Below are 21,995 nucleotides of genomic sequence, written 5' to 3'. Positions count from 1 at the left end.
GGCGTGCTTACTTTTCTTGCTTATTTTCTATTCATTCTTCCATTCCACTGCTCTTCCTCCTAAAAGATTGCTACTAATTTCCTCTATTGACGGCATTCTAATTTCTAACTTCCATCCTATTGGCTATTTTAGAATGATCTACTATTGTCTACACTATCCTAAGCATGTTGACTAACTCTTACTTTTAATCTCCTACTTGCAAGTATGCCTAGTAAAAGCAGAGAGTTAACTGGAGTATCCTTTGGTACTATGTAGTTCTATTCTCCCTGATGATGTAAAGTTGACTTCGACTCTATAGTTGACAACCTCCTTTGCCATACAAGCAATATCATAATCAAGGGATCCTCCTATTATCTCTTATTGGTTTGATTGGTTTGCCACTCCAATCCTTGGAGGGGTTTTCCTTGCTTTCCCAGTGTTCTCTATGGGTTCTGACAATTGATTCTCCAGATGTGTAAGGGTGAAAAGTTGTTTCCTAGAAAAGGTAAGTAATCAAGGATTGCTAATCTTGGAGTCAACTTTCAAGATTAGTTACTTCTTGCCTATCATCTTTCTGTCAGTCTTATCAAAAGATAGCATGAAAAGGGCCAGGTTGTAGCAAGTTGTGGCAAACTACTAATAGTTTGAAAGTAATTTACAAAGGGCAGGCTCAGTCACTATGCAGTACTTTTACTGCTTACTGCCCAGGTTCGCTGTTAGTGAACTAGAACAATTAGGATTAGACACGAATAATGTTTACTAGAAAGAATGTTTGTATAAATATTAAAGAGTGTCCAGTTTGCTCTCTGATTTGTGACAGTATAAACTCACAAGATTGGACACTGAAATGCCATTAAAATAGCGATGCTCAACTGATTACACACTGAAATGCCATTACATAGCGATGCTCAACTGATTACAGGCTTGACTTTATACAGGCAGAAGCTTTGTGATGGAGAAGTAGTAGAAGGGGCACATAAGGTTAGTGCCACAGAAGTATATGATGACCTTATCACTTCATTGAATACACAAAATAGGGAGAGTTCACTGATATGCTTTTAGAGGAAGAGATAAGAGATGGTGGGAATGTATGTAGCAACCATTGCTAGCACAAAGAACGGCAAGGGTAAAGACTCTTTGAATAATGGAAAAGAAGAAGGGGAAGATATAATGTTTTCATTGCAACTAACCTACTTATGTACAAAATAATAAATGCAAGAAGAGGCAAGCAGATGAGATAAATAACACTTTGAAGGAAACCAAGGAGTCTAATAAGAGTGGCCACGTTAATTTGGAGCTCCTTGTGGTAGTTAAAAAAATATGTATAAATAGTAGTCATTTAAATACACCAAATAGATCTTATATTATCAATCCTGGAGCATCTAACACAAGACCAATAGAAGGACTTGTATACATTGCTACAACTAGTAGGAGAAGATGACATCCTAGCAGGGGTTGTCAATGATTCCAAATGTGTAGCCAAAGGTACTATCTCTTTTCTTTCAAGTAATATTGCCTCTAAAAAGCTTTTAAATGTCCTTTTTATGTATGAGGTATTAAGAGAAACTTGCTTTCCGTATTGGTGTACTCATCTTAGATGCCAGTGCTAATGTTGTTGGAAAAGGACCTAGATGCACAACCTCTATAAAATTTTAACTTTCATTGTCCCAGATATTGTGGGCATAAGTAAGTTGTGGTGGTATGAGAGATTTGGGTACATAGAGCTTTGTAGTCTTGAAAGAGATGCAAAAAGTGGGATTGTGGGAGCACCTATTAAGTGAGTGCATAGATCCAAGTATAACTAAGATGGCTTATTGAACCAAGCTAATGGCGAAGGGATTTGCAAGGATTGAGGGATTCAACTTCCAAAAGTGGGATTGTGGAGCACCTATTAAGTGAGTGCATAGATCCAAGTATAACTAAGATGGCTTATTGAACCAAGCTAATGGCGAAGGGATTTGCAAGGATTGAGGGATTCAACTTCCAATAGACATTTGATGACATAGCCATATTAATTATAATTTGCACAATCTTGGCCTTACTTGTAGAGTTGGAGTGGTCAATCATGGCTAATCATGCAGATGGAGATGAAATTAGATTTTCTGAATAAATATATATTAACACTCCATAGGTTAACATGGTTTAATCTCCCTCCCTGACCTCCTACAATAAAGCACTTTGCCATCTTACTCACTTGAACGTGCACTTAACTTTTGTATGACGAGACTATAATATATAAAGCGGCCTTACCTTGTGCTTAATGTTAAGTGGGAAAAGTCTAAGGACTTTGTAAGCATACGTGCTTAAGACTAGCAATAGAGATTGGGCCATTTTTAAGTTTGGCTGGCCTCATGTGAAAACTAGTTTCAAAATGCACGGGTACAAGATTTGCCTCGGCAGATAGGCAAGAAATCACATTCCTCTATAGACGTGAGCCTGGAGATGTGAGCTTAAACATACAACCCTATGCCCTGTAAGAAGTGCCAACTCAGCTTAGAGAGAGAAAATAAAAAGGTTTGAAACATATCCAAATTTGCAATTCGGCTCATTTTTTTACTATTATAATAATTAGTTTAAATATATTAAAATATACATATTCGTTCAATAAGGTTTTATCATGAGGCGGCATTCTTTGTTGGATGCACGTAAAACTTATCAGAACCAAGATTTCATAGATTTGAGGTAGTTATGCATTTAATAGATTCGAGGAAAGCTTTAATCATCATCTCGATCGTGGGGGTTTTCCTGCTGAAACTAAAAAAAAACGTCCTTAATAATCGAGTTAATTCTTGTTTCAATTCTTTAATATGTTTTATGATGACAGAAAATACTAGCTTTGCAAATGAGAACATTAATCCAAATTTGAGGATTCCAATTAATCCACCTTCAACAACACATGGAGACACTCAAATTCTCAGTAACAGTAGTAGAAATGGTGCATGTAAAAGAACATATGATACTTACCATCTTCATGTGGACTTACAATCTGAGTATCAGCCTTTGAAGAAACTAAATAAGAGATTTTTTTAATGTTATGAGCAAAAAGAGCAAAGGAGGAATAATGGAGAGCGTCATTTGGACTTGTGGACCAATGGGTCAATGTATCCCAAGGATCCATTTACAAATGCGCCACCTCCATTTTACAACATTACAAACCTATTACATTTTACGGGTGATGGTAGACAATGTTTGCTGGGTTATGCCCAACACTTGGAAACAAAAGCGATGGTTGCAAAACAACAGTGGGATTTTCTACAGATAGAGAACACTGAAATAAAAAAACTAACTGGGTTGTATGAAGAGAAGCTTATGGCAAACAAAGAAACAATTCAAGACTTGGAGAAAAAGATTGATGCTTTAAGGAGAAAGGACACAATACTAGAGCCACGTAAAAGAAGAAGACAACTTTGCAATAGGGATGAAGAAGCGAGTACAGGCTGTAAGGTAATGTTAACTCTTGTTTCATATATATTTCTCTTTTTAGATTAGGTTCTTTGTTTGAAAATAGACACAAGTAATCAGATTTGATGTTATTCTATTTTTAGATCTTTACTTCATCCAGAGTCCAAGGTACATTCCGAAGGCTGGAGTGCATTACAGTCATTTGGTGTATTAAAAAGGAATAGTGGAAGAGATGCTGTATCAAAAGAAGTTTCAAAAAATCAATGAGAAGCATGTGTCTTCTTTTATGAACAAGAACCAGCTCGATGCAACTCAGGCGGCGCAAGCAATGCTGGATGAGACTGGCATCTCTCAGAAAGCATATAGTATACTGTTTAAGGCACTAGCAGAGAAATGTCAAAGTAAGAAGCATAAAGGTTTGTTACTTCCAAAACCAATACAAGTAAAGTGTGCACGCCAACATGTGAACTCAGAGGTGTTTGAGAAGCTTGGTTCACCAGTACATATTGAAGCAACATTTGTTGCTAAAGACAGAGAGGTACTCTTTAACCAGCACAATAATATTTTCTTTGATCTTGAAGCTTTGTAAAGGTACGGAGTTCAGTTCTTTGAGATTAGTTAAGAAGAATGTGAAGGAGTTCTAAAATTTGTTTTGAAACTGGATGAGTGTGAGATTTTAAAGAAAGGAAAAATGGAGAGGGTTACTATCACTCTAATGAACAGGGCCTTAGACACATCAATTACAAAAGATGATGCAAGATATTGCAGTGTTCAATCGAAGAATAACATATTACCACTTGGATCTTTTGAGGTGTATCTTCTTTATCATTGAATATGACTGTGTATTACGTTGAAATAATTTAAACAGGAGCTTCTTCCTAATGACACAGGTGGATAAAGAAGACTTTGAAATTTTGCATTGGGTGTTTCATTATTAAACTGCAATTCCATCACTGAGATTAGTGAGCAAAGAAATGGAAGGACCCTTCATGTGCCTGGGTTCGGTGACTATAAAGTGGAATGGCACATGGCAGGTGATTTGAAGACTCTAAAATGCATGCATAACATAAGCAAAGGTGCAAATGCAAAGAGTCCATGTCTATATTGCATGTCAAGTGCCAAGACTTTAGATCGTGTACTATGGAACAAAGCTCCTGACATGCATTTAAAAGATAAAGATTTCAAAGCAGTGCTTGATATTCCTCTATCCAGAGTGCACATATGCACATTGCATGCACTATGTAGAATTGTAGAGAAGCTGGTGTATTTGTACATATGCTTTGCATGGACGCTAAAGCCTAAAAAAGAATCTTTAAAAGCAATCAAAGCAATAGAAAAAGTGCTATCAGACGTTGGCTTACATGGGGGACATGTTAAAATTGAGGAGGACGACAAGCGATCACAAGGGGGCAACAAAGTACCAAAAAAACTATCAATAGGTGGTGTGAAAGCTAAAAGATTTTTGTCATACTGCCTCAAAGACTGTGGGATCCCGGTCTCCACCGCGCAATGGATTCGGGGTACTAGCAGCGGAAGTAGCACATCGTGCGCGGGCAGGGGTCCTACACTCGAGGCCTCGCCCACCACGGAAATCCGGACAAGAGACTAATCCGTCGGTTTATCCAAAACCGAAACCGGAAAAACTTCCTTTACTCGGAAAGCACGGGCGATTCCACCAGGATAACTCTTTACTCTAACGTAGTCAAGATCATTATTGATCAAACTGATCCGACTGCACCTCTAATGGTACTTGGTCAGATCAAGGAAGAAACTTGCACGTGGATCATTGGGATCAACGGTTTTTTCCCCACCATCAAGAGGCACAGCCGTTGATTCCTATCCATAGAACAATTACTATCCGGGATTTACTTCATCTATCGTAATAATAGAAATTAAATCTCGATTTACAGATCCATCAGTCCAGCCTAACCCCATCCATTCCCATGGGTTAGCCAACCTCCCAACCACTGTAGTGATGGGATCCAATTAGGAATTTGGTTAGGTTTTGTCCCGGGTACCAGGGAAAAGAGTTTCTAGGCCCCCTAGCTGGAAGTTCATGCAACATAAAACTAGTCACACCACTTACACACCCAATATGAAATTTCCTTTTTCACAGCATCAACTAACTTTCAAAACAATCCTTTAATGAAACCATTATGTCACTGATGACAATCCTCAAAGTCTCTGGTTGAATCCTTATTTCCCGTCATTCATTCATCGGTGTACTTATGGCATCATTGGCAACCAGAACGCTCACCACCTGTTCACTCAGGGGCCTTTTCCATAGTTCCTAGCTCATAGTAGTAACCGGCAATATATTCATATAACAGAATGGAATCTCCGTGGAAGATCAGCAAGATCAACCCACAGATCCATATAAAAGAGCCATGGACTCATCTGTGAGGACCAGCAAGGTCAATCAACCAGATCCATGCTCGGTTTCTGAAAACAACTCGTACTCCTTGTTCCAATATCTTCCACGACGCACATGTGCGACGACCCAAAGCCCGAGCACCGTATGGTCAGCACCCTCTAGGATCCTCACAGGTGACCTAGCGCTTCACTCATAGGTCGCTTCCTTGGTCCCTAATCCACCGTACCGGAAGCTCACCATTTAAATCGAACTGGGGCTGGTCAAGACCTCGGCCGACCTTGCTACGCGAGACGTCCTCCATTGACTCTCCGTCAGCAGTTGCAACTTTATCAGTTAGATCTCCATGACCTTAATCCACAAGACGATCAAAATGCTTCCCCAGCATTCTTGACATAAAACAGTCATTTACAAACAGTTCACAAAATACAGTTTCTATATCGAACTCTCGTCTTTCCATTTTATCCTCCTTAGTCCACATTACTTATTCCACATTCCATTCATATGTATTCATCATCATCCATTCACTCATATCGACGACACATTATTTCCCATACACATTCACATACACATCCATGCATATATCCATTTTCATATCCTCATTCATACATCCACTTTCACATTCATACATCCACATCCGTATCTACAATCATACATCCACATCCACATCCACATTCATATCCATACATCCACATCCACATCCACATCCACATCCACATTCACATTCATACATACACATCCACATCCACATTCACATCCACATCCACATTCACATTCATACATACACATCCATTCATATTCATACATACACATCCACATCCACATTCACATTCATACATACATATCCGTATCTACATCCATACATCCATATTACATCCATTCTCGTCCTAACACATTCCATATACATCTTATCATATCCTATCACATCTCATACACATCTTATCACATCTTATCACCTCTCATACACCTCTTATCACATCCTATCACTTCCCATACGCATCTTATCACATATTATCACATCTCATACACCTCTTATCACGTCTTATCACATTTCATATCTTTTTTATAGAATACAAGAGAATTCTTATATTTGATAAAAGATTTCTCTACATTTTTATTTATGCATAAATTCCATTTAAGGAGACTAACATTTTCGAATTAAAAATCAATCTTTTATGCATCTTCCTATGCATAATTTCATTTTAAATGAAAATGACACTTTTGAATTAAAATTCAATCTTTTATACATCTTCCTATGCATAAATTCAATTTGGATGAGAATTGACATTTTTGAATTAAAAATCCATCTTTTATGCATCTTCCTATGCATAAATTCAATTTGGATGAGAATAATGCTTTTGAATTGAAATTTTATTCTTTTATGCATCTTCCTATGCATAAATTTAATTTAGATGAGAATGACACTTTGAATTAAAAATCAAACTTTTATGCATCTTCTTATGCATAAATTCAATTTGGTAGGAATTACACTTTTAGAATAAAAGAATTTCTCTTATGCATCTAAGTTATGCATAAAATCCATTTATGATGAAAATCACACTTTTAGTAGAAAAAGAATATCTTTTATGCATACCTCTATGCATGAAATCCAATATGATAAAAGTAACACTTTTACAATAAAATAACCAACTTTTATGCATACCTCTATGCATGAAATTCAATTATGATAAAAGTCACACTTTTATAATAAAATAATCAACTTTTATGCATACCTTTATGCATGAAATTCAATTATGATAAAAGTCACACTTTTATAATAAAATAATCAACTTTTATGCATACCTTTATGTATGAAATTCAATTATATTTAAAGTCACACTTTTATAATAAAATAATCAACTTTTATGCATACCTTTATGCATGAAATTCAAATATGATAAAAGTAACACTTTTGATATAAAAATTTATCCATTATGCATACTTCTATGCATGAAAATAAAAATGATAAAAGTAACACTTTTGATATAAAAATTTATCCTTTATGCATACTTCTATGCATGAAAATAAAAATTGATAAAAGTAACACTTTTGATATAAAAATTTATCCTTTATGCATACTTCTATGCATGAAAATAAAAATTGATAAAAGTAACACTTTTGATATAAAAATTTATCTTTTATGCATAATATAAAAATTCAATTTCTCCATGATTACAATGAATTTCTTTCAATTAATCTAGGATGATAATTCCTAGAATATGGTAGAAATTCCTCTTTTCATGCTTTGAATGAAATTATTTTATGTGTAAATTTTTACAAAATTATTTTATGTGTAAATTTTTACAAAATTTTGCCATAGCTCCGCTGCTATGAGACTGATAAATCTCAATTATTTTAAAAGATAAAGCTTATCTTTAAGGGAATGATTAGAATGATCCCTAATTGGATCATTAACCCATAATGGATTGAATCAAAAATAATCATGAAATACATAAACTAAAAGCATAGAAAAAAAACCATTAATTTGGTCTCAAGCATAGATTAATCTTGGATTAAGAAAAAGCTTTATGAAAAGCTTCATTTGGATTGAGAATGGGTCATGAGTATGACCATTTCTTGAGTGAGAGAGAGAAATTACATAAAAACCATTAGAATTAAGCATAAATGAAAATTTATATAATTCTTTACTATCATTAATCAATTAACTTCAATAGCATTCATCAAATTATGTAACTCTTCACTACTATTCATCAATTAACTTCAATAGCATTCAAAAACCATTCCAATTAAGCTTCTCAAGCTTGAGAGGGGTTGAGAAGAGAGAAACATTGAGAAATTATAGAAAAGATCAAAATTCACCATTTAGCTTACAAATTGCTTGATTCTTTGTTCACGGTAGAGGCCCCCAACCAATCAATTGGTTTAGTATGTTGATGGAGCCACCAATGGGGATTGAAGAAAGAGGGAAGTGTCAAAAACTAGTGAATTATTAATGAATTCACAGTTCTTGGCTTAGGTGGAGTAGAGTAACAGTGCATAAAACACTATATTTTTTCAACAAGGGAGAGGCTTCTATTTATAAGAAAAATTGAGCTCCTAACCAAACAAACTGATTCTAGAATTTTCCAAATCAATTTGGTCAATATTTGACCATTTTTAGGTCAGTTAAGTTAACTTTTTGGAACTAGACTTGAATGAGGAGAGAGGAGAGATGAAATATCTTAATTTTTATGAGTTTAAAACTCATTCAAGCATGTGAATTAGGCGCCTCATTGAAGGCCCTCCTCTTCCTTACAGATGTGTCAAAAATGGAATCATTACACCCAAAATATCTCATATTTTTATATTACTCATAGTTTCTTACTAATAAACCTTGTACATTTTCAACTCTTCAACTTATGTGAACATTGAAGGGACTCACCTTCCTTACCTAGGTGTCAAACTGGAATCATTATACCCAAAATATCTCATATTTTTAATATTGCTCATAGTTTCTTACTACCTTGTACATAGCCAACTCTTCATCTTATGTGAGCATTTACTCATTTTTGGATATCTTCTTTTACAAAATGGGATTTATCTCCTCCCCACACATGGATTGATCCTATTGGCCCACAGAGACCTTAATTGGACCATAATCCAAAAATTTCTGAAAATCTAGACCCTTAGGCTAAGGTCCTTCATACCCATTTCCAATTAATTCCTATTGCACATTGGAAAGCTTTTTGAATTTCTGTTTCAGGGGAACTTATTTTAATAAGATGAGTTATTTTTCTATCCAAAAAGATTCATAATCTGAATATTCTCTCTCTAGAATATTTTCTCTCTCTATGTCAAAACAGGCAGAGATGAGATCTCTTATATTTCTGAAGAGGGAATTGATTACAGGGGGAAGTTACTAGAGGGCATAGTTATAGTGCCATCTCATTTAGTTGGGTTCACACTATAGAGAACCCTAGTATGTATTTGGTTGAGTACCTTTCATATTGTGTGTACTCTTATCTTTGTATATGGCGTGTTGAGTGTTGAGTGAAGAAGAAGAAGATTTGCAGTCTCTCACCTTGTGTGTTCTCTTTTAGGGTTTTGTGAGTGTGTGTGTGCTTGCAAGAGCTCAAGCTCTCTTCTCCCCTGCATCTTTTCATGGTATCAGAGCCTGGTTCATGCTAAGGGCTGAGCTGCAAGCAAGAGAAGCACAGGAAGCGGTACGAGGGTAAGCATGGGTTCCCACCTCTCCATCTACAACAACACCAACGACACGTACATAGTGAAGCAAGGGGTTGATGAGGCGGCCGTCAAAGTGTTAAACCATCCTGGGAATTGTCGTTGCAAGCGTATCGGCTATAATCGCCACGGCAGGCGTGGCTGCTCCAGCCCTTTCTGTGGTGACGGCTAATGGTACGCTAACGTTGGTTGGCCTCACCACCGCACACCTGGTCGCATTCACGGGAATCGCCTCCTCGGTGGCTGGTGTGACCCTTGCAGCCGACCTGCGTGATAGTATCATTTTGTAAGACTCTGAACTACTCACCAATAAATTCATTTTTTATGAATCTGAGTACCCTTACGAGATTAAGCTTTTGCTTGAATTATCTGAAATGGTTCCATAAAAATCTTGAGAAATATGTTGACATATACAGTTAAGCTTTAAGATATCTGAATGCATAATTATATGATGTTTAAGATACTTGACTTCAACTTTCTATTTTAGCCATTATATAATGTTAAATGTAAAGTATGTTACTAGCCTAGAAATGTGACTAAATTTATCTAGATGTGCACGGAAAAACTCTATATGAAAGGTTTCTAAAGTTCAATGAAAGTTGTAAGTACATCTCTATAAATTTAATGCAAAACTCTCTGACACAATAATTTCTTGACATCCTGATCAATCTTTGGTCAATCCTCAAAACTATTCACATCTCTTTCTACATGTGTCATCCTTTTGAAAATTGATTTTCAAAAAATTAGTTCTTGTGTATTAGCTTCAATCGTAAGCATAATTAGTTGATCTATGATGAATGTTGCTAGGGTTATCAAATATTATGATTAATCTATTATGCCTAGATTAATAATTATTGCGTTAATAATGTAAGAGTATAGTTTTGGATTAGCACAATAATATAAGTGGGTTGTGCTTGTGTTGAATATATATATATATATAGTCTTTCTAGGTGCTAATTTTTTATACCTCTAAAAGAAAAATAATGACCTTTGAAACACATGAAATATTCACATGTGAAGTAGGTTTGAGGGATAATAAATATTATTAGGTGTGAAATTCATATTGAATAATTACCATGGTACATGTGAAATATTGCTAAGTCAAGCACTATTGCTAGGGTTGCGGTGGTACACTGAGATGAAGCAAGCCCTGTGTTAAAATCCCATAAAGATCTCTCTTTAATCACTATGCATAAACATGCATAAACTAGGCATGTACTCATCCACATGACTACCCCCAAGCCCAAGGATGCACACATGAATACAATGAAGTATCACATACCTAACCTTGATATCCCATACCACCATGAGGTATGTCGTCAATCCAGCAGCACATAGCTCTAGTATGAAATGGTAGAAGAGTAGATACCATGCTCTACATAAGATAACATCCCTTGAGAGTGTCCCATGTCCCTATTATATAGGAGAGCTCTTAAGTGACTCTTGACTCTCCATTTCTTCCAAAGTGACTCTTGACCTTCCATTTCTATAGTGACTCTTGACCTTCCATTTCCAGAGTGACTCTTGGCCTTCCATTTCCATGTGTGACCCTTGTTGGTTGCCTGATCCTAACCTCAACCCAAGGTTAGGTCTAATCCTTGCCCCACTAGATCATGTTCCCATGCTCCCACGCTCACATGCCTAGGGTGGGTTAGTCTCCTAGTATATGCATGTATAATGTGCACGTAACATACTTCCCCTCTCTCAAAGCATTGCACTCTTGCAATGAAAAGAAGGAAATCTACGCTGAATGTTCTCAACTGACTTCTAAGTCGAATCCTTGATTTCCCTATCTTTCCACCCAATTTTAACCTCAGGGATTAAGTGATTACGAAGTTTTCTTTCCTTGAATTCAAGTACCTTTTCAAGTTCATGTGGAACATAAAATAAATCCTTGACCTCAATGAGTTCTTGAGGAGTAACTATGTTATCCTCACCTCCCAGCTTCTCTTTCAGTCCATTGACCTGAAAGACTGGATGAACTCTGACATGTGGAGGTAGTTTTAATTCATACGCAATCGTGCCGATCCGACGTATAACTCGGAATGGACCACAATATCTAGGAGATAATTTTGAGCACTTTCCTGTTGACAAAGTCTAAGAATCTTTAGGAACTTTCAAATAAACCAACACTCCTGGCTCAAAAGACCAAGCCGTGCGTCCCCTATCAGCATAAAACCGTGCCCTATCCTGAGCACTCCTGATAGAATCTTGAGCTTGGGTCAGCATTTCCTACATATCACACAAGAAATCCCTTGACTCATAAGCTCAATGTCCTTAAAACTGACATCAACAGGTGCCCTAGGTTGATACCCATACATAAGCATGAACGGACTATAACCAGTAGTCGTATGCTTAGAGCTGTTATAGGCAAATTCCATCATTGGAAGATACTTTTTCCAACTCGATGGTTTTCCAGAGATATACGCACAAAGCACATCCTCTAAAATCTAATTCACATGCTCTATTTGCCCATCAAATTGCAGGTGATCAGAGGAACTCATACTCAAAGTAGTTTCTAATTTCTTGAAAACTTGTTGTAAACCATTGGGAATAAAGTAGGAAGACATGGCATTATAACGGTAGGAACCGGGGATCCATCGATGACTCGACGTACCCACATCTGCACAGGGAATTATCGGCATCCCGAGTTAACATAGGGAATCAATAACGTCTTGATGAGTCACATATGCACATTCGTAAACCATCAGGTGGACTGTATAAATCACCTAAAGGACGGAACTAGAGAAAGAAATGCCAACAAAGGAAGAATCCAAAATTCCTTAATCCGAACACAACAATACAAACTTGTTGAACTTTAAAGAAAGAGATTTCAACAAGTGAAAATGTTGACGAGATTACACTCATCAAAACATGGAGGGTATAGATAAAAGAAGTTTATCTAAAGAACGCCTACACTACTGTTACACGTATATATTTTATCATATTTTTTATGAATTAATAATCGTACAAAAATATGTTTAATTTAATTTATGCAGGATTTATCTTAATGGAATGTGCAAGTGAGCACAAGATTAATATCTGTGTAAATGAGCACAAAGTTATTTTATGTAACAAGGCCCATTAGCAATTATATTTGGGCAAAGGTTTTTATATGTACAAACCTTAGGGATTTTGATATGATTAAAAATATGTAAAGCTATACCCCAAAAGTGAAAAAATCAAACCCAATTTGTATGTTCATCTATTCTTAGCTCCTTGGGCTATTTTTATGAATAAAATTCTCTAAATACTCAAGTCGTGGAAGTGGAGCTCAAGCTTGAGGGGGGAGATTGCACCCAATCTGGTTTACTATGTGGTATTCTCTATCCTTTACTTTTGATGGTGATGTTATTCTATTTCTTTTGCTTTGTGTTATGCTAAGTTATTTAATTATCAATTTCAATTCAAGTCTTTATTTCAATTATGATGTAATTTATGAGATTTTTCATTAATTCTTCAAGAAGTAAAAAAGAGTCCCGTGAGAATGGTATCAAAGCTTTGGTTTAATTTAATCTTCTTGAAGCATCAAAGACTTGTGGAGTAAGAGGTGAAAGAGACAAAGGCATAGGTGATTTTGGTAAATTTTTTGAATTTGAATTGAAGAAGAACATGTTTATGGATTTATGTTTATGTATGGTTAAAAGAAGGCTTGTTTTTAACCATTGGACAACAAATCCCCATCAATATATTGCCCAAAGGGTAAAGCAAGATGGAAAACCATTAGTGGGTTTCTTAAAACCACAAAACCGCCTTCCTCAACACTAATCCTCTTCATACTCCATCCATACGGATTGAATCAGCAGGGAAGGAGCATAGAGGGCCATAGCAAGATTGCTAAAGCAAGTGGAGGTGTCTGAAATCTATAATGGAATGTGTTTGTGTCTCCATAAATCAATTTATGAGAATATGCAGACTGGATTTATTTTAGAAAATAGAAGAAAGCTAGATTCATTGGATTGAATCCAAGCTTGAAAAAGAGACCAAGGGAACAATTAATATTATTTTCTCTCTCTTTTTCTCTCCCTCACAACCGGCGACATCGTCAAAATTCCTTGAAGAACATTTCTTCTCTCCATAGCGCGCAGCCAACGAATGGAAGAGAGAAAGGCATTGCTATTATTATTTGCTTATTATTTAATCAAGATTTTAAAAAGCTTAATATAATAAGCTAAATAATAATAATAATAATAATAACAAAAGCTTTGTAAAGCTCTGTTAAATAAGCCTTATAAGCTTACTAAACACCACACGGGCTGCGTTGATAGTTTTTCCAGAGAGAAGAGAAGAAGGAGCCGACCAAAGCATCGCAAAGCTTTTTATAATAAAGTTTTAATAAGCTTTATAAAATAAGCTTGATAAGACTTGGATAATGTTATTGAATTTTTTTTCCCCACTATTGTTGTGCACTGTTTTCAATGGTAAAAGCCTTTAGATAAGCTTTAATTAAAGCTTAATGTTTATTTATAAATATTTGGGGGTTTTATGTCCCTTATGCGTTAGATGTTATAAAACCTTACTAAATCTTTGATTAAAACAAGTTTTATTTTCATTTGATGACTGCGCCATTTTGTCATGCTGTGGGGAGGCTTATTTTAATAATATTTGTTATAAGCTTTGAATTTTGGAGATTAAAATATCCCAAATATATATATGTGTGTGTGTGTGTGTGTGTGCACGTGTGTGTATTTATATATATATATGTATATGTATATATGTATATATATGTATATATATATATATATATATGTATATATATATATGTATATATATATATGTATATATATATATGTATATATATATATGTATATATATATATGTATATATATATATGTATATATATATATGTATATATATATATGTATATATATATATATATATATATATATATATATATATATATGTATGTATGTATGTATATATTTACTATATCAAGTGCTATCGGTGGCTTACTTGGATTTTCTTCTTCCCTTTGTTGATGCGCTATATGTTGTCAAGCACTATGGTAGTAAGCTTAATGTAAACTAAGCTTTGATTTATTTATATTTAGTTTTATTAAAAAAAGGGGGGGGGGTTATTAGAGCTTTTGAACTCAAAGAATTCACCTTTAAAGTTTTTTCTTAAAGATTAAAGCTTTTATATTAAAAGCCTTAGACCTTGAAAGCTTTTAACAAAAACTTTTTATTAAGCTTCCACCTCCTCTTTTCATTGTTTAAAATATATATGTATGTATTTATAACCAGAGTTTTAAAGCCTTAAAGTTTTATATTATGGTCCCTTTAAACTAAATTCAAAGACTTTCAAATGTTTTTATTTCCTATCTTTTATCTAACTTAAATATCCCATGACTATATTATTATTATTTCTTTCACGAAATGCTAAAGTTGCTCCAAGGCTTTCCTTCAAGGCTTAGAAGACACCTTAATTTCTTTGTTCCAGTCTAATTATTTTTGTGGCACAAAGATTACAATATTTTCAAGCTATCGAGACAACAATGTGTATATATTTGAACACCACTTTTATTATTTTATCTCGACTCATCATACCTTGAGGTAAATTTTCTTATCTGTGAATATTAGTTGCATCAGTCATATCTACATTTGTTTATCTAACACTTTACCATGTAGATGTGCTTTCCAGTACATATTCAACCCATTCATTAATTGCATTATGTGTTTAATATTGAAACTAATTGATTCAACCATTTTAATCGAACCGAGGCTGGTCAAGACCTCGGCCGACTTTGCCACGCGAGACCTCCTCCATTGACTCTCCGTCAGCCGTTGAAACTTTCACTTAGGTCGTCACATGACCATAATCGACAAGATAGTCAAAATGCTTCCTAGCATTCTTGACATAAAAATAGTCTTTTAAAAACAAGTTTCATAAATACAATTTCTAACGAACTCTCATCTTTCCAAATTGTTCCACATCATTTCTCGTTATTCCACATTCTTCTACATCAATTCACATTGCTTTTTCCACATCCATTCATATCTATTCTTATCGTCCTTCATCCATTCTCATCTATTCACATCATATTACATCTTATCACATCTCATCACATCCATTTACATCTATTCAGATCCACATCAAATCTCATCACATCTCATCCATTCACATCTATCCAGGTCCACATCACATCACATCACATCTATCCACATCACATCTCATCCATTCACATCTACCCAGATCCACATCACATCACATCACATCCATTCTCATCACATCACCCTCTCATATGCAAATAAACTACTCAATTCATAATCATCATGTGCTAATAAGAAAAGATTTGTGGCAAAACAAGTATTTCTATTCACTAATTTGATGCATACATAGTAATCAAGGGAATGGTTATGCACGCATTAGATGGTTACCATTCAAAAACAGAACTAATAGACATAAAAACATGCTCCCTTTGCATGAATGCATAGATCTTGCTCTTACCTCGAAATTGGGACCCTATTCTGACACTTGGAGGTCAAGTTATGCCCAAAATATTGAAGGGTTGTCTAGAAAGTGCGATTTCACTTTTTTTGGAAAGTTTCACTTTCCTTCCACCTCCACCAATCCTTCTAAACATAGAGACCACATGGTGTTCATGAAAAAGCATCCAATTTATCAACCATCCACTTTCCATCATGATTTTTTATGGAGGTAAAAGAACTAGCTATCTAGAAAATACCTATATGCTTAAGTGCACAGAATAAAGAAAAAAGTGACTATGACATAGTGAAAAAAGAGTGTTGGGGAGCTTGGATGTGTGTGTGCGCCTAGATGCATGAGCCTAGCAAGTGCTTTTTTTTCTTCCCTTGAATGTCCGAACATAGTTTTCCAACCCCCCACCAGCTTGCAAGACATTCATGTCCTAGCAACTACAAGCATGTCTCAATTATCTAGATAACTTGTAGGTCATTACATGTCACATTGAATTAAGCCATGGGATGGCAGTTATTAAGAAGGGGTCTAGTTGGTAGCTTGGATGATTCAAATCCTGGAATGGATCCATGATATTGTAACTTTCAGGTTGGCATTGCATGATAGTTGGCCTCTTCCTATGACGAGCCACCCACCCCCATGGATTATGGTCTCCTTGAGTCGTTAAGGGAGGACTTGGGAGTAGCTAGATTATGGCCTCCTTGAAGGACCTTGAAATACATTGAACAAAAGGATAAACCAAAACAAACAAGGCCAAATTTGTGACAGAGAGGTGGAAGTCTGAGAAGGACTAACAATGATACTACCTTCATCAATGCCCATATTGGAGCACCTTAATATAGACTCTATAACATGGATTTTTTTTTGAAGAGCATGCAGTTGGTATATATCAACCTTACTTACGTGGCTTGATTGTCACATAATCCTCATTCTCGAGCTGTTGGGTGACGAGGATGGAAACTGATGATTAAAGTCCTAGAGCAACTCCACATCATCTTGACTAATTCCAATACCATTGAATTCCTTTAGCTTGACCTTATTGTTTTCAAATACCCAAAAAACCAAAATGTCTAGCGCATCCTACTTCTCTCCATATTTGGTGAATTCAAAACATTCCTTAGGAGAAGCTTTGTAAGCTCTTGACAAGGTGATGTGAGTGGAAATGTGGTTGCACAGAATGCAAGTCAGCAATCACAGTCTTTGAGTGGACCAGGAGAGTCCTCATCTAGTGGTTCAATTGATAAACCAGGAGAGGCCTCATCTAGTGGTCCAATTGATAAACCATGGAGTGGCAGGCTGCATCATAATACCAATCCTGCAAATGTGATTAGTACATCACATAAAGGCAAAGAGAAAGTGGTTGAGCCCCTCAGCATGCCTGACATTTTTGCAGGGCATTCTCATGTTGATGGAGAGTCTAGTGACTCAGAGATGAGCCTTGATGAGGATCTTGGGATACCAACTATGAGAACACCTGGTGTAAAGAAGGCTATGGAAGCCATGAATGCAAAGCTGCGAAGATCTGGGAGAGTGAAGAATCCTGTGCAGAGGTTTACCTATGATGGTTATGTGGCACATCACTATGCATACATGGCAAAAGTTGTATAGGTTGTAGAGCCCACATGCATTGATGAGGCTGTTGGAAATGTGTGTTGGGAGAAAGCTATGGATGAGGAGATGGATGCACTATATGGAAATGAGACTTGGGATTTAGTGCAATTGCATGAAGGAAAGAAAGCCATTGGATGCAAGTGGGTGTACAAAGTAAAACATAACAGTGATGGAAGCATAAGCAGGTACAAGGCTAGATTGGTAGCCAAAGGATATGCGCAGACATATGACATTGATTATGAGAAAACTTTCAGCCTAGTTACCAAGATGGCAACAGTGAGAGTTGTGATAACAGTGGCTGCGTCAAAGCAATGGTCTTTACATCAGATGGATGTAAAGAATGCATTCTTGCATGGGGATTTGCAAGAAGAGGTATATATGTTGCAGCCACCTGGTTATGAGGATGTAAAGAATGCATCAGATGGATGTAAAGAATGCATTCTTGCATGGGGATTTGCAAGAAGAGGTGTATATGTTGCAGCCACCTGGTTATGAGGATGTAAAGAATGCATTCTTTACATCAGATGGATGTAAAGAATGCATTCTTGCATGGGGATTTGCAAGCCTGAGGTGTATATGTTGCAGCCACCTGGTTATGAGGCTGTAAAGAATGTATTCTTTACATCAGATGGATGTAAAGAATGCATTCTTGCATGGGGATTTGCAAGAAGAGGTGTATATGTTGCAGCCACCTGGTTATGAGGATGTGTGTCACCCCGAGCATGTTTGCAAGTAGAAGAAAGCCTTGTATGGCTTAAAACAAGCACCAACAAGAGCATGGCCTGACAAATTTTTTGAATATCTTGTCACTATTGGCTTTCATGTAGCCAATGCAGATTTCTCGTTGTATGTGAGACACACTGATAGAGGGGTTGTGCTTGTTGTCATCTATGTAGATGACCTGATCATTACGGGGGACCATGATGCAGAGATCTTTGATGTAAAGATCTTGCTTAGATAGAAGTTTGAGATGAAGGATCTGGGGGAGCTCAGATATTTCTTGGGCATTGAGGTGATTAGGTCACCACATGGTATTGGATTACTGTAGAGACAGTATGGTTTGGACATGTTGTCCAAGTATGGTATGATAGGCTGTAAGCCTATCTCAGTGCCATTGGATCGATGGCAAGTTGAGTGCAGATTCAAGAGAGATTTTAAAGGATCCTACTATGTACAGGCGCATAGTAGGAAGCTTGATCTACATGATGATCACTAGACTAGATTTGAGCTATAGGTCTACTTTGCATTGTGGACTATTTTATGAAACTAGGACAGAGATCTGTGTACATGGGTACACAGATGCTTATTGGGCTGGTAGTACCTGAGATAGAAGATCTACTAGTGGCTTTATGTTTTCTTTGGGGAGTGCTGCTGTGACTTGGACCAGCAAGAAGCAGCCTACGGTTGGACCAGCAAGAAGCAATCGGTTGCTCTATCTAGTATAGAGGCCGAGTACAGAGGTGCTGCTATGGTAGCATGTGAGGTAGCTTGGTTGAGAAAGCTACTTGCAGATTTGGGTCTATCAATGGATAGACAAGTTGTCATTTTCTGCAACATTAGCAGTATACAGTTGGCCAAGAACACAGTTTTTTCATGCTCGCACGAAGCATATAGAGGTCCACTACCATTTTGTCAGAGAGAAGGTTTTGGCACAGGAGACATTGACCTTGTTTATGTCAGCATACAGGATCAGGTCGCTGACATCTTCACCAAAGCATTGGGCACAGAGAAGCTTCGTAGATTCAGGGATTCGCTTGGTGTATATGACATGGAGTTGAGCTCGAGGAAGAGTGTTGAGATATCGAGCTCATCTAGTGAGGCGGTGGACATTGATGACCCGCCTGGGGGATAGGCCCCAAACTTACACCACTGGCATGGTTGGTGAGATCATGGGTGATATGCGGTCAGTGGGATGACAGGCTGTGTGACAGCCATTCTGGCATAGTTATAGCGCCAGCTCATTTAGTTGGGTTCACACTATAGAGAACCCTAGTATGTATTTGGTTGAGTACCTTTTCATATGGTGTGTACTCTTATCCTTGTATATGGTGTGTTGAGTGTTGAGTGAAGAAGATGAAGATTTTCAGCCTCTCACCTTGTGTGTTCTCTTTTAGGGTTTTGTGAGTGTGTGTGTGTGCTTGCAAGAGCTCAAGCTATCCTCTCCCCTGCATCTTTTCAATGCGCTCCCATCAACTTCAATACCATGGCTTCTTTCTCTGATCTCTTTTAAGATGCTAACCCTACAAAAAATTTAAATTAAAAAGATATTAAGTTTCCCACCGTAGATTTGTTCCACCCAAAAATGAGATATTAAGCCAAGAAAACATTAGGTTCCAATTGGATTTGATGTCTATAGGCACTTGAGAGGACAAAATGTACCTAAAGTGTTTTTGTAACAATATCTACTTTATTCTCAAAAGATGACTTATCTTGACATGCCAATTTTGATCATGCACTCTATAAACATTAAGAAATGTTGTATGTTTATCAAGCATCTTGAATAATATAGACTCCATGGCAGGTAGAGTTCTACAACCTAGAATATCACCTCAAACCTTCTCTCTTCTATGTCAAATTATCTACTTTGCTTGTAGGGCAAAACCCATTAAAAACATGCACAATATGTCTCACGCCATGTAAACAAAGGCCATATACAAAGCTATGTAGTAAACTTAACCATGGGCAATCACTCTACAATGACATTGCCAAGCATGCTTTCATGACCAATTCTTGGGAAATATTTGACTACACTAGTGCTTTTAAGCTTTTCAAAAGCTCTTTGATGGATCTGCACTATTGGGTGGCCCTCTTTGAAAGCAAGAAATAACTCTGCTTGCATATCACGACCAGACATGGATAGGTAAGTTTACAATCAGTTGAAACCTTACATAAACATTAGTCATTAGAACCTTACATAAACATTAGTCATTAGAACCTTACATTAACATTAGTCTCAGGTCTACTACCACTAGCTACCACTTACTTCAACCGGTCATAGTAGTAACTTGACTAAATACCATTAACTACCTGCAATAATAGGTCTCTTGGTCTACTACCACTACCTACCACTTACTTTTAACCAATAGTTATAGGGATCCTAGTTTTCTACTAGTAGCTACCACTAAACAGCATATAAAATAGGCACTATACCTAGATGCTAGTTTCTACTACTAGTAATAGGAGTCTTAGGTCTACTACCACTAGTTACCACTATCTACCACTTACTTATCACTAATAATTATAGGGAGTTTATTTTTCTAGCAATAGCTACCACTAACTACCATAGGATAGAGGTAACATAGGATGTACGTACAAGTAGATACCTACCACTTACTTTTAATCAATAGTTATAGGGATCCTAGTTTGCTACCAGTAGCTACCACTAAACAGCATATAAAATAGGCACTATACCTAGATACTAGTTTCTACTACTAGTAATAGGAGTCTTAGGTCTACTACCACTAGCTACCACTTACTTTTAACCAATAGTTATAGGGATCCTAGTTTTCTACTAGTAGCTTCCACTAAACAGCATATAAAATAGGCACTATACCTAGATACTAGTTTCTACTACTAGTAATAGGAGTCTTAGGTCTACTACCACTAGCTACCACTATCTACCACTTACTTATCACTAATAATTATAGGGAGTTTATTTTTCTAGCAATAGCTACCACTAACTACCATAGAATAGAGGTAACATAGGATGTACGTACAAGTAGATACCACTAATTGTCACTAGCTACCACTTACTTCAACAAAGCATAGTAACTTGAATAAATAGTACCATTAACTACGACCAATAATAGGTATCTTGGTCTACTCCCACTGCCTACCACTAACTACCATAGGATGTACGTACAAGTAGATACCACTAATTGTCACTAGCTACCACTTACTTCAACAAAGCATAGTAACTTGAATAAATAGTACCATTAACTACGACCAATAATAGGTATCTTGGTCTACTCCCACTGCCTACCATTTTCTTATCACCAATAGCTATAGGGAG

This window comes from Cibotium barometz, chromosome 9 (genome assembly GCF_041138505.1).
Source record: "Cibotium barometz isolate CiBa-2024 chromosome 9, ASM4113850v1, whole genome shotgun sequence".
In the NCBI taxonomy this organism is placed as follows: Eukaryota; Viridiplantae; Streptophyta; class Polypodiopsida; order Cyatheales; family Cibotiaceae; genus Cibotium; species Cibotium barometz.
The sequence above is the reverse complement of the archived record's forward strand: the minus strand, read 5'-3'. Positions refer to the sequence as shown.